Genomic DNA, 15,836 nt, shown 5'->3' on the forward strand with positions numbered 1-15,836 from the left:
CTTTGCACATTTCTTCAGCTTCTATGATTAAGTCATTGCCAAGAAGTTGGCGTTCACCAGTCTTTGGCCAATTGAGAGGAGTACGACACTTTCTGCCATAGAGAATCTCGAATGGGGCCTTGCCCGAACTCGCTTGGAAGTTGTTGTTGTAGGGGAACTCGGCATATGGAAGACAATCTTCCCACTTCATACCGAAGGAAATGACACAAGCCCTGAGCAGACTGACTCGCTCGATTTGGCCACTAGTTTGAGGATGGAAGGCTGTGCTGAAGCGAATGTTGGTGCCCATGGACTTCTGGAAGGAGTCCCAGAACTTAGAAGTGAAAATGCTTCCGCAGTCTAAATATATCAATTGCGGAATGCCATGCAAAGAGACAATCCTAGAGGTGTATAGCTCTGCCAACTGAGCTCCTGTGATAGATTCTTTGATTGGAAGGAAATGAGCCACTTTAGTAAGCTTGTCGATAACAACGAAGATAGCATCATTTCCACGCTTGGACTTGGGAAATCCAGTCACGAAGTCTATCTCAATATGGTCAAACTTCCATTCTGGAATAGCAAGAGGTTGGAGGAGACCAGTGCCATTGGTGTTCTGCTTTCACCCTTCTGCAGACATCACATTCATTCACGAATTGAGCAATTTCTCGCTTCATTCGAGTCCACCAATACGACTGCTTGAGGTCATGGTACATCTTGTACTTCCAGGATGAATGGATAGAAGGGAATTGTGCGCCTCGTTCATAATGACTTTCCTTAGATCACCTTTAGGAACCACAATCCGGTCCTCGAAGAATAGAGTGTCTTTGTCATCAATGCGATAGCACTTGTATTTGGGTTGGCTCTTGGCAATCCCATGTTTCACCTTCTTCACCATGGAATCCAGGAGTTGTGCCTCACGAATTTGATCTTCCAAAGTAGGAGAGACTTGGAGGTTGGCAAGAAAGCCTTGAGGAACAACTTGGAGATTCAGTTTGCGGAAAGCTTCACAAAGGTCCGGTTGGAAGGGCTTGAGAATTAAGCTGTTGCAGTAAGCCTTCCTGCTCAAAGCATCTGCAATGACATTGGCCTTGCCTGGAGTATATTCAATACTCGGATTGTATTCTTGAATCATTTCGACCCATCGAGTCTGCCTGAGGTTGAGGTTGGGTTGAGTGAAGATGTACTTGAGGCTCTTATGATCTGAAGATGTCCACTTTCCTTCCCAACAAGAGATGTCTCCACGTTAATAATGCATGGACAACTGCCGCCAACTCAAGGTCGTGAGTGGGGTAGTTCCTTTCGTTGGGCTTCAACTGGCGAGAGGTATAAGCCACAACTTTCTTCTCTTGCATTAACAGCACCGAGACCTTGCAGGGAGGCATCACAGAAAACTTCAATCTTGGATTCATCAGGAGGAGTCAAGACAGGAGCTGTGACTAGCTTCTCTTTGAGGGTGTTGAAAGCAACGTCACATTCAGGCGTCCAGACATACTTGACATGCTTCTGGAGGAGGTTGGAAAGAGGCTTTGCAATCTTAGAGAAATTCTCAACGAATCTTCGACAATAGCTTGCAAGCCCAAGAAAACTGCGGAGCTGCTTGACATTCTGAGGAGGTTCCCAATTCACAATTGCAGACACCTTCTCGGGATTAACAGCGATGCCCTTGGCGGAGATGATATGACCAAGGTAAAGAACTTCGTCAAGCCAGAACTCACACTTGGAAAACTTCGCATAGAATTGATGCTCTCTGAGTTTGTCGAGTACCAATCTCAAATGCTTGGCATGATCCTCCTTATTCTTGGAAAAGACCAAGATATCATCGAGATACACCAGGACGAAATCATTTGTGTAAGGGTTGAAGATGAAGTTCATCATGCGAGAGAACGTTGGAGGAGCATTGACAAGGCCGAAAGACATGACAGTATATTCATAAGAACCATAGCTTGTTCTGAATGCTGTCTTGGGGATATCTTGTTCACGAATGCGAATCTGATGATAACCCATACGGAGGTCAAGCTTGGAGAATACTTTGGCACCTTTAAGTTGCTCGAATAGCTCATTGATGTTGGGAAGTGGATACTTGTTCTTTATTGTCTTCTTGTTCAATGGACGGTAGTCGACGCAGAGTCGTTCCGTTCCATCCTTCTTCTTGACAAAAAGAACACCACAACCCCATGGAGATGAACTCGGTCTGATCAGACCCATACGCTCTTGTTCATCGAGTTGTTTCTTCAACTCCTTCAACTCCTGGTCCAAGCTTGTAAGGACGCTTGCAAACAGGTTCCGTGCCAGGCTCAAGATCGATAACGAATTCAACTGGCCGGTGAGGAGGCATTCCTGGAAGCTCTTCTGGAAAGACGTCTTGATATTCACAAACGACTGGAATCTGAGAGATGGCATTCAACTCGCCCTTCTCATTGAGAGAAATAGTCAAATGGTTTCATCACGAGCGGCATAGATGATCACATCCTCAGAAGAGTGTGTCAATTGAATCTGCCTGGCAGCACAATCAAGCTGAGCCTTGTGCTTAGAAAGCCAGTCCATGCCGAGAATTAGATCAATATCCGAGTCACCAAGAACCATTGGAGAAGACAGAAATCTATAGTCTCCCATCTTGATGGAAACATCCAAAGCACCAAACTGGCACTCAACCGTTTACCTGCAGGGGTGTCCCAACTTAGCCCATCACAAGCTCTCACGGTCAACGAAGGATATTCCTTCTCCCTGGAAGACCCGGTCAGTCTCGGAATCCGGTTACAAGACATTTCGACAATGTAAAACAAGACCAGCAAAGCCGCCCGATGTGCCGACAAATCCCGATAGGAGTCACACGTATCTCGTTCTCAGGGCACACCGGATAGGTCAAGCTATGAGTAAAACCAACCCTCAAGTTGCCCCGAGGTGGCCCCGCAGGCTGCCCGTTTCGGACCAACACTCAGAGGAGCACTGCCGGGGGGTTTAAAATAAAGATGACCCTTGAGTCTGCAGAACCCAAGGGAGAAGGTATATGGTGGTAGGTAGGCAAATGGTAAAACCAAGGTTGGGCCTTGCTGGAGGAGATTTATTCAAGCGAACTTGTCAAGGGGTTCCCATAACACCCAACCGCATAAGGAACGCAAAATCAAGGAACATAACACCGGATATGACGGAAACTAGGGCGGCAAGAGTGGAACAAAACACCAGGCATAAGGCCGAGCCTTCCACCCTTTACCAAGTATATAGATTTATTAAAGTAAATAAGATAGATAATGATATCCCACATATGAGTAGTTGGGAATATAGATACCAGGTAAGTCCCGCCCAGGAGGGGCCGGGTCAGCCCCAATGGCGGGTTACAAAAGAAGCCCAGTAACATTCAAGGCAATAGTTTATTAAGACTTATAGAAGGCCTAAGCCCAGAGGCGGCTTAAGGCCCAATATTGTAAACCGTCATTGTAAGGAAAGACTTGTAAAGAAAGGCATGTAAAAGAAGTCACCGAGCCAGACACGTTTTATAAGCCGGCCGGGACTCTGTAGGCCGCCAGGCGTCAACCCGTGTATATAAGGGGACGACCCGGCGGCGGCTTTGGTCAAGAGACAACAACTCGAAGCCAGGACAAGCATATTTGTTCCCTGGTCTTCGAAACCCCAGCAATTCCAAACACAACTAGACGTAGGCTTTTACCTTCATCGTAAGGGGCAAAACTAGTATAAAACCTCTCGTGTCCTTTGTCCCAATTAACCCCTTTAAGCTTCCTAGTTGCGATGGCCCTACGACTAAGTCCTTTCGCTAGGACATCTGTCATGACAATTCCACGACAGTTGGCGCCCACCGTGGGCCAACACACGGTGGATTTGAGTTCCTGAAGGGCAACTTCGAAGGGCTCAAGGGATACGCTGTGGGCCGGATGACCAAGAGTCATCGCGGCAAGCTCTACATCGACGACGAAGGCTGGGGCCCCGATGCCGGCTCGATTGAGTATGGGTACTGGGTCCCTTTCGGCGGAATTCATGTCTTCATCGGCTGGATCGGCGAATCCGGCCCTGAGCCCGACGTCCACACCAACCTCGTCGAGAAGGCTCAGTGCACGAGATCCGACCGGGTTCAACCCGCTGTGAGGCACGCCTTCATGGGTTGCGTCCATGGAGGAGAATATTCTAAAGGATCAGTGGATGGCGGTGAGACGGCCATCTGTTCTGATGCTATGTCATCAACAGGCGAGACAAATTCTTTGTACCAACTACAAGATGGCATGCTCGGGGGATGTTCCGACGGCAATAGTATTCCGAACCCCTTTGAGCTGCCGAATCGAGTCGGAGTCTTCATGGCGGGCACTCAACCTGGTCAGAACTCCACGGCTGCAGCGGTAACAACCACCGGGTCAGCAGCGGCCGGGTCAGGAGACCCCACGCAGCCCCCGGCTCAGATGCTAATGGACCTCATGGATAAGTTGACGGCTCTGTTGACTGCTGTGGTGGAGCAGGCGGATAAGGCCCGGCATGACGTGGAGGTGGCACGGGTACGCGAAGAGATGGCATAGGCCAAGGAAAATTTAGCAACAGAAGAGGTCAGGATGGCCGCAGAGCAGGCGGCTTTGGATGCTCGTGCTCAGCAGCTTCAAGCGGAGACTTTCCGACTCTCGGTGGATCTGGACGCGTCAAACGAGGTCATGAGGAGAAGGCACCAAAAAACTCAGTCACATCTACCTGTAACGTTCGATCCTAGGAACCTTTACCACACGCCCGGGGCCGGTCCAAGTAACCCGCCAGAGGCAAATCGGATCACGACACACGGAGCGCCGGTTCAGACGCGGGCCATGGAGCCGCCTCGTATGAATACCGCTCCGCCTCATTATAGGCTGATACCACCGGGTCACTTTTCCAATCCTCTGGAGAATCTCATTGCTGCGTCGGCTCGTTTGGCGGCTCTCCCGATGGAAGGCGGCTCCCCGAAAGCAATTGAAACACGAAGGGTGTGAGAACTTCTTCAAACGGCTCTGGCACAGCAGGATGCGTACTCTTACAGTCGAGATAGAATCCACTCAACCCCTCGCCTAAGCCGGAGCCCAAGCTATAGCAGGCATATGGACTCAGCCGAAATGTCGAGTAACGCTCAACGCCTTAACAAACCGCGCAGGCACGAGCCGGCACAGGGTGGATCCCTTAACTTGGCGGATCAGGAGAGGATCCGTCAAGAGGCTGAATGGGCGGTTCAACTGGCAGCTGAGTAGGCGACTCATCAGGCTTTACCGGCTTATCCGGCAACCTCTGTTGAAGCAGGAGTAGCCACAAGAATAGGATGTGTCCCTTGCCTAATGCCGGCTATCCGCAATGAGTGCTTGCCAAAAGACTTCAAGGGGCCTCGTAAGGTGCCTCATTATACGGCCGACTTGCAGCCTGGGGCCTGGATTGAAAGTTATGAGATGGAGATGGAGCTGTTGGAAGTCAGTGATGCAGCAATGGCTAAGTATTTCACTATGATGTTGGATGGAACGGCTCACACTTGGTTGAAAGGATTGCCCCCCAGTTCCATCTGTTCATGGGCGGAGTTAAAGGCCCAGTTCATTCAGAACTTCAAGGACACATGCAAGCAACCTATGTCAATTGTGGACCTGACTAATTGTAAACAAGAGGAAGGTGAATCCACTACCCATTGGGTGCGCTGGGTCAAGGAGATAATACATTCATCTGATGAGATGGATGCCGGCTCGGCAGTCTTAATGTTGGAGAAAAATTTCCGTTTTGAACCTCTGAAGCAGAAGCTGGGGCGGCTCAAGCGTGACTGCAATGACATGGGCCAGTTGATGGCGGCTCTGGTCAAGTATGTTGATTCTGATAGTACCAACGATCCCATGTCTGATGAAGAAAAAACAGGGAAGGGAAAGAAGAACGGCAACGACAAGGGTCACCAGCATAACCCGGCAAATCAAGGAGGTAATAAACGTAAGGTTGACAAATTTGTGGCTAACACCAATGCACAGGGCAACAATCAATGGCGCAAGGGTAGGCAACCCCTCGGTCAGCCGGGTCAGGTCCCACCCTCGAGCAACTATTGAATGAACCTTGTCCAAGACACGGCACCCGGGAGAAGCCAGCCACCCATCTGTGGAAGGACTATACAATCATGAAGGCATTTAAAAATTCAAACACATTTGATGGAAGTCACGGGCCTGGCGGCGGTTCAGGCGGAGGCGGCTTTCATGGCCCGGGCGCCGGTTCGGGTGGAGGCGGTTTTTACGGTCAGGGCCATCCGGGTAACCAGGGAGGTTATAATCCACAACCCGGCCAAGGTAATCAGCAGCAACATTCCGGATATCATAGCAACCCAAAATAGTTGAATAGTGGGCAGTACCATGTATTTACCACTAGTTTATGCAAGAGGGACCAGAAGCTTTATAAGAGGGTTGTCAATGCCGTTGAGCCGGCGATTCCACGTTATTTGAGGTGGTCAGAACAGCCTATTGTGTGGAGCAGAGAAGATCATCCTCCCCCGGTTGATAATCCGGGTCACTTAGCCTTGGTAGTAGCACCTCAGGTTGGTGGATATAAATTCACTAAAGTGCTCATGCATGGAGGCAGTAGCATCAACATCCTCTACTATGATACATTCCGTCGGATGGGGTTGACTGATAAGAGTCTTAAGCAATCCAACACTATTTTTCACGGTGTTGTTCCTGGAAAGTCGACGTACCCAGTTGGTAAGATTGAACTGGAAGTAGCCTTTGGGGATTGATATGATTCCAGGAGTGAGAAGTTAACTTTTGAGGTGGTTAAGATCAAAAGCCCATATCATGCTCTGTTTGGACGGTCGGCTTATGCCAAGTTCATGGCTCGGCCATGTTATGTATATCTGCAGCTCAAGATGCCGGGTTATAAAGGCACCATTACAGTACATGGAAGCCGGAAAATAGCCCTGGAGTGTGAAGAAGGAGATGTCGCTTATGCTGAGTCTGCTTGTGCAAGAAAGGAGTTAATGTTTTATAAAGATAATGTTGACCCGGCAGACATGACATCTTTAAAGAAGCCAACTATGAAGCATGAACCGGTGTTAAAATTCAAGTCAGTTGATGACACCAAAACGGTCGATTTTGTGCCTGGCGACTCATCCAAGCAGTTCATCATTAGTGCCAACTTGGATCCAAAATAGGAAAGCGCGCTCATCGAGTTCATCCGTGAGAATCGGGACATCTTTGCATGGAAACCTTCTGACATGTCGGGTGTCCCGAGAGAACTCGCTGAGCACACTCTTAATATTGATCCGAAGTTTAAGACGGTCAGGCAGTTTCTCCGACGGTTTAACGAGGAAAGGCGCAAGGCCATTGGAGAAGAGGTGGCCCGGCTCTTGGCGGCCGGGTTCATCATTGAAGTTTTTCACCCACAGTGGTTGGCTAACCCGGTGCTTGTACTTAAGAAGAACGGCACCTGGCGTATGTATGTAGATTACACCGATCTGAACAAAGCTTGTCCGGCTGACCCTTTTTCTCTCCCTCGTATTGATCAGATCATTGATGCTACGGCGGGTTGTGAGCTTTTGAGTTTTTTGGATGCATACTCAGGTTATCATTAGATCAAGATGGCAGTTAAGGACCAGGAGAAAACAGCTTTCATCACTCCGTTTGGAGCCTTCTGCTATGTGTCTATGCCTTCTGGGCTTAAAAGTGCCCAGGCGACTTATCAACGGTGTGTACAGAATTGCCTTCACAATCAGATTGGGCGTAATGTTCATGCTTATGTGGATGATATAGTGGTGAAATCCAGAGAAGAGGAAACCTTGGTAACAGATCTGAAGAAGACCTTCGATAACCTCCGGGTCTACAAGATGATGCTTAACCCGGCCAAGTGTGTTTTTGGAGTCCCAGATGGCAAGCTCTTGGGTTTTTTGGTGTCTAACAGAGGTATTGAAGCTAACCCGGAGAAAATTAAGGCAATCACCTCCCTGTCCAAACCGGTGTGCATCAATGACGTTCAACGGCTGGCGGGTCGCGTCGCTGCTTTAAGCCGGTTCATAAGCTGGTTAGGGGAGAAGGTGATGCCTTTGTATCAGAAGATGAAAAAGACAGATGACTTTGTTTAGAGTGATGCTGCAAACTCGGCCTTTAAGGATTTGAAGAAATAGCTTGCTGAGCCGCCGGTTCTTTCTGCTCCAGTTGAGAAAGAGCCACTATTATTATATGTAGCTACTAACTCACGAGCTGTTAGTGTGGCCATTGTGGGGGAGTGCAAGGAGGCTGGCAAGGAACATCCGGTTCAATGGCCGGTTTACCATGTCAGTGAGGTGCTGATTGAATCTAAGCAAAGATATCCACATTGGCAGAAGCTCGTGTATGGGGTGTTCATGGCAAGCCGGAAGCTCAAACATTACTTTCAGGGTCACCCAATCAATATGGTTAGCTCTGCTCCTTTGGGAGACATCATTCAAAATAGAGAAGCTACTGGACGAGTCACCAAGCGGGCCATTGAACTTGGGTCTCATGGGTTGAAGTATGTGCCATGCATTGCGATCAAATCTCAAGCGCTGATTGACTTTATTAATGACTGGAAAGAGATGCAGATGCCAGAGGAGAAACCAGACAACACATATTGGACAATTCACTTTGATGGGTCCAGACAGTTGGAAGGCTCGGGGGCTGGAGTTGTTTTAACTTCCCCTCGAGGTGATAAGTTTTGTTATGTGTTGCGATTTATGTTTCCTTGTACTAACAACGCAGCAGAATATGAAGCCTTGCTCCATGGTCTTCGAATGGCTAAAGAAATGAGTCTGAGCCGGGTCCGTTGCATTGGTGATTCGGATTTGGTGGCTCAACAGGTGTCAGGCAAATGGGATTCCAAGGATCCTCTCATGGCGGCTTATCGCCATGAAGTCGACGCTGTTGCAGGACATTTTAAGGGTTATCAAGTGGAACACATTGACCGTAGAAAGAATGAAGCGGCCGATGCCTTAAGCCAGTTGGGATCTCAGTGTAAGCCGGTGCCACCTAACACCTTTTTGGATGTTTTGCATAATCCATCTGTTAAGTTACCTACAGAGAAAGATTTGGCCGTTCTTGACTCGGAGGCACAGTTGGTAGCGGCTCTTCACGTCATCCCAGATTGGACAGTACCGTTCTTGGCTTACATGACCCGGGGCGAGTTTCCAGAGGATGAGACCCTGGCTCGACAGATAATCCGGCGGTCCAAGTCAATGACGATTTCTGATGGAGAGTTATACCATCGCAGCGTCACTGGAGCGTTTCAGCGGTGTGTTTCTCCTGAAGAAGGGCAAGAAATACTTCGTGAGATCCATGAAGGGGATTGTGGTCATCACTCCGGGTCAAAGTCTCTTGTGGCCAAAGCTTTTCGTCATGGTTTTTACTGGTTGACGGCTCACGCTGATGCAGAGGATCTGATCAGTAGATGTGATGGATGTCAAAAATTTGCACGAGAGCGAATGTGCCAGCTCAGGAATTGCGGATGATTCCAATCACTTGGCCATTTGTAGTCTAGGGGCTTGACATGGTTAGACCTTTCAAAAGGTCTAAGGATAAAAAGACACATCTTTTAGTGGCAGTTGACAAATTCACAAAATGGGTTGAGGCAGAGCCGGTGAGTAAGTGTGATGCTGCCACGGCGGTTCAGTTCATGAAAAAGGTGATCTTTCGCTTTGGTTTCCCGCACAACATTATCACTGACAATGGCACTAATTTATCCCAAGGGGCTGTGGCGGAGTTTTGTCAACGGGAGCATATCCGGCTTGATGTTTCTTCTATAGCTCACCCTCAATCCAATGGTCAGGCTGAGAGATCAAATCAGGAAATCTTAAAAGGTCTCAAGCCCCGGCTTATGGTACCCTTACAATGGACACTGGGTTGTTGGGTAGAGGAGTTACCCTCGGTGTTGTGGAGTATCAACACCACTCCTAACAGGTCTACAGGTTATACACCTTTATTCATGGTTTATGGAGCGGAAGCGGTGCTGCCTAGTGACATCCATCATGACTTGCCTCATGTGGTAGCTTACATTGAAACTAATAACGAGCAAGCCCAACAGGATGCGCTTGACTTGTTAGATGAGGAGAGAGACTTAGCAGCGGCTCGATCAGCAATTTCTCAACAGGACCTGTGCCGTTATCACAGCCGCCGGGTTAAATCTAGGACCTTTCAAGAAGAAGACCTGGTGCTCCGGCTCATCTAGGACCTGTCAGATGCACACAAGCTATCCCCTCCTTGGGAAGGACCCTTTGTGGTCAGCAAGAATTTAAACAACGGGTCGTATTACCTCATCGATGTTCGAGAGCACAAAGACTCACGTAAGTCGGAGGAGGAGACCCGCCGGCCGTGGAACATTGCTCAACTTCGGCCATACTACACCTGAGCCACCGGCTCTCATCATGTACACACTTTAACATTGTATATAATATGATAAGTAATAAAGAAGGACCTCTGTCCTTTTCCTTTTCAAAGATTATATACCTCTACTCTTTTGACTATTAAGGAGCTGATCATATCTGAATCAAGTTTAACCTTTTTGGTCCAGCTTATGATCGTATTTGAATCTAGCTGTAAACCTCATTATCACTTGGGGGCTTCCTGTTCAAACATAGGTCGTATTCGAACCAAAGAGAACATAGCTGTCGTAACCCTCTTGATCGGCTCAAAGCCAAACTCACTAGGGGGCTTCTTGATCATATCCGAATCATAGCTTAACCCCTTTTGGGTCTGACTTGGAACGTATTCAAATCAGGGTCGCTAAAACCCTCTCAAGGTCATTTGGGGGCTTCATGTTCAAACATAGGCCATATTCGAACCAAAGAGAACATAGCTGTCGGTACCCTCTTGATCGACGCAACGCCAAAGCCATTGGGGGCTATATGATCGTATTCGAATCTTAACTTAACCCCTTTGGTCCGGTTTACTGATCGTATTCGAATCAAAAACCCCCAACTTTCAGTTACAAAGTTAATTTATATTGTTTGCAAACTACTATTTGCCTTACTGGTATTTTATTGTCTCAATTTTAAATGATCAGCACGGTCTTTTTTACTGGCTTGACTATTTGACAATAAGCCGCCAAGGCATGATGGTCATCAGACATGAAGAAGCATTGACTTCTCAAAAAAAAGGACTGGGTCATGTGAACCGGTGATCCAGATGCAAAACATACGGGTATGACTGTTATTTATGAACAGTTCTTTCTGTGTCAATCAAAGGTTATTTCAACCTTGTTTCTTTTCACGTCTGGTTCTGTCTTTCTACTATGATAAAACCATTGGTCATGTACCGGGTGTTCTGACCCGTTCGGTGCTAAACCGCCAAGCCAGTTTTCCCTTTTCTACAGGAACAGAGCCGAAATATTACAGAGATGACCATAAATGTGACGCATATATTGACATCAGGAAGCAAAGAGTCACACACGGCATCTTATGCATGATGGCATAGGCAAAATATGCAGTTGTTTCAAGCTAAATCTATTACAAGGCTTTAAAGAGCCCACAAAGATGGTTCTCACTCTTCCCTCGCCGGTTCACCTCCTTCTGTTAATTGGAAGCGGGGATTGGAACAGTCAAAGCCGTTCACGGCAATGAACTCTGCTTCATCATCAATCAGGCCAGCCGGATCAACTTCTGGAGCAAACGTATGTTGATGAGCTGGCGGGATAAGGTCTGTCACCTTGTAAGAGGGAGTCGCCATCTTCTTATTCTCCAAATCAAAACCCGGCTGATATTTGTCAATGTTGGTCTCATCTCCAAGAACGGTAGCTTGAGGTCGAACTCCCCTCACGCAAGCGACGAAGTCATCCTGCTCAAATAGAGACCCATCTTCCTTCCCGGTGGGGTACCCCCTAGCTACATCCGCCGGGTCTAGATCTGGCACCCAGGCTTTGGAGCGGCTCAGGGCAGTTAAGGCTCCAGCTCTGGCACATGATCGTTTGACTTCTTGAAACCTGGCGGGTAAGATTGACAATTTTTTCAAGACATCGCTCAGCGCACGTGTACAACTGCTCCACTAAGGTGTAGATCGCCTTCAGTTTGGTCACATTATCTTGGCTCAGATTTTTGCTTTGCGGACCTGCACATATTTTTTAAACAAGGGGTCAGCAGGCGGTTTATATTCCGGGTCAAAAGAAGGTACAAAAGATCAGTACAGATGGCTTACCAAAGATGGCGGAAACCATTTGAGACACCCGATTCTTTAAAACGATTAGCTCCGTGGTAACCTCCTCAAGAGCTGCTTCAGCTTTTTCGGCACGTTGTGTGAGCAGCGTATTTTCTTCGGCCCAGGATTTCTTTTTGGCAGTCAAGCTGGTTTTTGATTTTTCCATCTCAGGAAGACTCATTTGAAGTTTAGAATCCGTGGACTTGATTTCTGCCTCTTGATCTGCCAGCCGGGTCTTTGCATTAGTTAATTGGGAGCCCAGTTCAGATAGGGCGTTCTACAAAACATACACAGGTGTGTCAAGGCTTAAACTAAAAGTTATAAAGATTCAAGTCTCAAGTACTTTGCACTGTAATACTACTTGACACTTGGGGGCTAATGTCTGCCAAAGCAATCTTTTATGACTCTTATATGTTTCAAGTCCCAAGTGTTTTACAAAATAATAACACTTGGCACTTGGGGGCTAATGTCTGCCAAAACAATTTCTTATGACTCTTATATGTTTCAAGTCCCAAGTACCTTACAAAGTAACAGCACTTGGCACTTGGGGGCTAATGCATGATATTCAGAAAGTTTCTCAAGATTAAGCCGAATTACAATATTTTTTGGGATTAGTAAAAGACAGCTATGAAGTTAAGTACCGGTTCATTTATGATAAATTGAGCCTGCCCTTGGGGACTACACGTGAAGTTTGCACTATTCTATTGGACTTTTGAAAGACTTAGAGAGAAAGTATCCATCTATACCATAAAGTCTCCAGATCATTCAGGATCATCATATGAAGACTTGGGGGCTGGCAGAGTATAAGTAAACTGGAGAACATACCTCACATTTCAGTTGAAGTTGCTTGACCATCTCAATCTCTAACTCACGGCTGGAATAAACATGGCTGAGATAGCCGGACAATATGTCATTAGCATTCAGATGACTGTAGTGAGAGATATCAAAATGCACTTTCTGTCTCTCCAGGGCTTCTTGTTTAGCGGTGTGTCGAGCTAACATGGTGGGAGTCCCCGGCTCAACAAAACGGCTTCCGGTGGTCAGAACGTCATGGTCAGAAGATGATGGGGGTTAGCCGAGATGGATGGTCCGGCAGTAGAGGGGTTAACAACGGTGTCATCAGCTGACGGCTCGGGAGGGTTTAATTGAGTGTCAATAGCTAGGTCTTCTGGTGCTTCAGTTCGAGGGGGAGAAGTTGGCATGGCCGGTTCAGGCGCAAGGACTAACGGGTCCTCCGCCGGTTTAGTCGCCTTGGCCTTCTTGGACTTGGCTTGGCCACTACGAAAGATGTTATGAGACAGTTAGTACAAAGATGCAGTTTGAAAGACACGGAGGAAAGATGATTTTTTTTCCTTACCCAGGGGCAGTCTTGAAAGCCGGAAATTGAGTTTGAGATGAGTCGCCAGAAGAGCGAGACACCTCCTATAGAAGATAAAATAAAGTTAGTAATGCAAGGGAGAAGATCCATTACTAAAAAGTAAAAGATGAAGATAAAAAGAGACCTCATTCTGGCGTTTTTGAGGAGTTTGTTGAAGAACGGAAGGCGGTTCATCGTTGTTCCGGGCCTGACGGCGGCTCTCATGTTGCTACTTTTTCAAAAGAAAATGAGGGTCCAAATAAGCCAAAGGGTGTGAAAACCTTACTTTCCGGGTTACCAGTCGAAGTTTCTGTCTTGGCAAATGGGCTGAGTCGGAGGAAATAGTTACCTCTTCTTCCACGGCCTGACTGGCCCTCATGTCATCCTGGCAATAGTCAGTGTCAATAAGGTTATTTAAAAACTGGCCAAGGGGATCAAGGGCTACCTCCGACTCAGAAATGTCATCAAGCTTTAACAGGTGCTCAGCGGTGCTCTTTTTCTTCTTGGACCTCCGGGTAATTTTTTTGGCGTTTATAGCGGCGGCTCTAGCCTTCTTGGCGGCTCCATGGTCATACTTGGCTTTCCAGAAGTCAGATTTCACCTGTGAACAAGTAAACAAGGTCATGCATGTATTTAAAACTGTTGAGGAAAATACAAAGAGAAAGAGGTCAGGGGTTTCTTACCTCTGGCGCCGGGTTAAGTTTGCAGAAGGGGTTTAACCCGACTTTACTGCAGTCTTCATATTTGCCGTTCACTAGAAGGGTCGACATTGAAACAATATCTTCTTCAGTTAGTTGAACGGAGCTGTGACGAAGAGAGTCATCTGGGCCTCCACCATATTCATACATCAATTTGGATCGGCGGCTTTGAGGGATGACCCGCCACGAGACCCAGCAACGAGTCAACTCAACTCCGTGTTAAGCCGTTCCCCAGTAAGGCGTTAATCCTTGTAATTGATGGAATAAGCTTTTTGCGTTCGGCGGCAGTAAGCTTGTCAGGGAGGGCAAACTTGGAATCTAGACGATCCGCGCGATAACCCGGCAGTGGTTTCTCATTGGCTGGTGTAGTGTCTTGACAGTAGAACCAGGTCTGATTCCAGTCTTTGGGATGACTCTACAAGACTATTAGGGGGGAAACGGCGCCCTGTCGGGGCTGAATTGAGATGCCTCCAAGTTCCAAGCTGGGGCCATTGGTACACTTGTTCTGGCGGTTTAGATAAAAATACTCTCTAAAGAGTTCCACGGTCGGTTCTTCTTGAAGGTACACCTCACAGAGAACTTGGAAATTGCAGATATTGGATATGGAATTGGGCCCGAGATCTTGAGGGTGGAGTTTGAAAAAATGGAGAACATCTCTGAAGAACTTTGAGCCGGGTGGTGAAAAGCCCCGATTCATGTGGTCAGAGAAGACAATAACTTCACTATCTTTGGGGTTAGGCGTTCCTCGTCCGGGTCAGGTGCATGGTAAGACATAACATTCTTCCCTGGCAAAAAACCTATGGTGAAGAATTCCTTCAAGTTGTCATCAGTTACTGTGGAAGGGACCCAGTTGCAGACTGTCGGTGCTTTTGACGGCGTGATGATCAAAAGATGAACTGAAAAGAAAGTAACGTGCCGGTTCAATTCAATGGTGAAATTAATAGTTAAATGATGATGGTGCAAATAGGTAATGGCAGCTTAAGTAAGGGCTAATGTCATATGAGGGAAAAGTAAGCCGGCGTCATAAGCCGCCATGACTACAGACATTTGAAGGAAAACAGAAACAGAATTGGCTAAGTGTTGAGGCAAACAGGTTTCCTAAATTCTTGATATTATTCTGGATCGAGTGGTCGTTCAAAATGGAAAATATTCTAGACCTAAAAGTCTGGCACAAAAGAGTTCGTGAGCTCTATTGAAACCCTTTTTACTAGAAGAAGGAATCTACTAGTATCAAGGAAGGCCACAAAACAACTACCGTACGATTATATGTTTCTTTTTGGATCAAGAAGAAGCTGTAGTGGAAGAACTACAACAAACCCGTGACGAACTGTGAAGAACACGCAGGAAACTTAGAAACCCTAATGCGGATATGAGGAGCAGGAAGGTGAAAACTTACAACCACGGATCTTTTGCGGAGGTCGCCACCGTTCTATGGACCGATTCAGGTTGATGCAGCGGCCAAGGTCTACGGAGACGAGGAGCTCTGCGACGGCGGCGGAGCTCGAGCGGTGGTAGGGTTGCGAGAGGAAGAAGATGGAGAAAGCGAAGAATGAGAAAGACTGGGGCGTGCCTATTTATAAGGAGATAAGCGAACAGGCGGGCACGAAAATCGAGGAAGACCCAAATAATGACTATCCAACTAAACGGAGCCTTGATTCTCGGAAGACATTAAAAGATAAAGACCCGTTGAGG

The sequence above is a fragment of the Triticum urartu genome, chromosome 1 (assembly GCF_003073215.2).
Source record: "Triticum urartu cultivar G1812 chromosome 1, Tu2.1, whole genome shotgun sequence".
Lineage (NCBI taxonomy): Eukaryota > Viridiplantae > Streptophyta > Magnoliopsida > Poales > Poaceae > Triticum > Triticum urartu.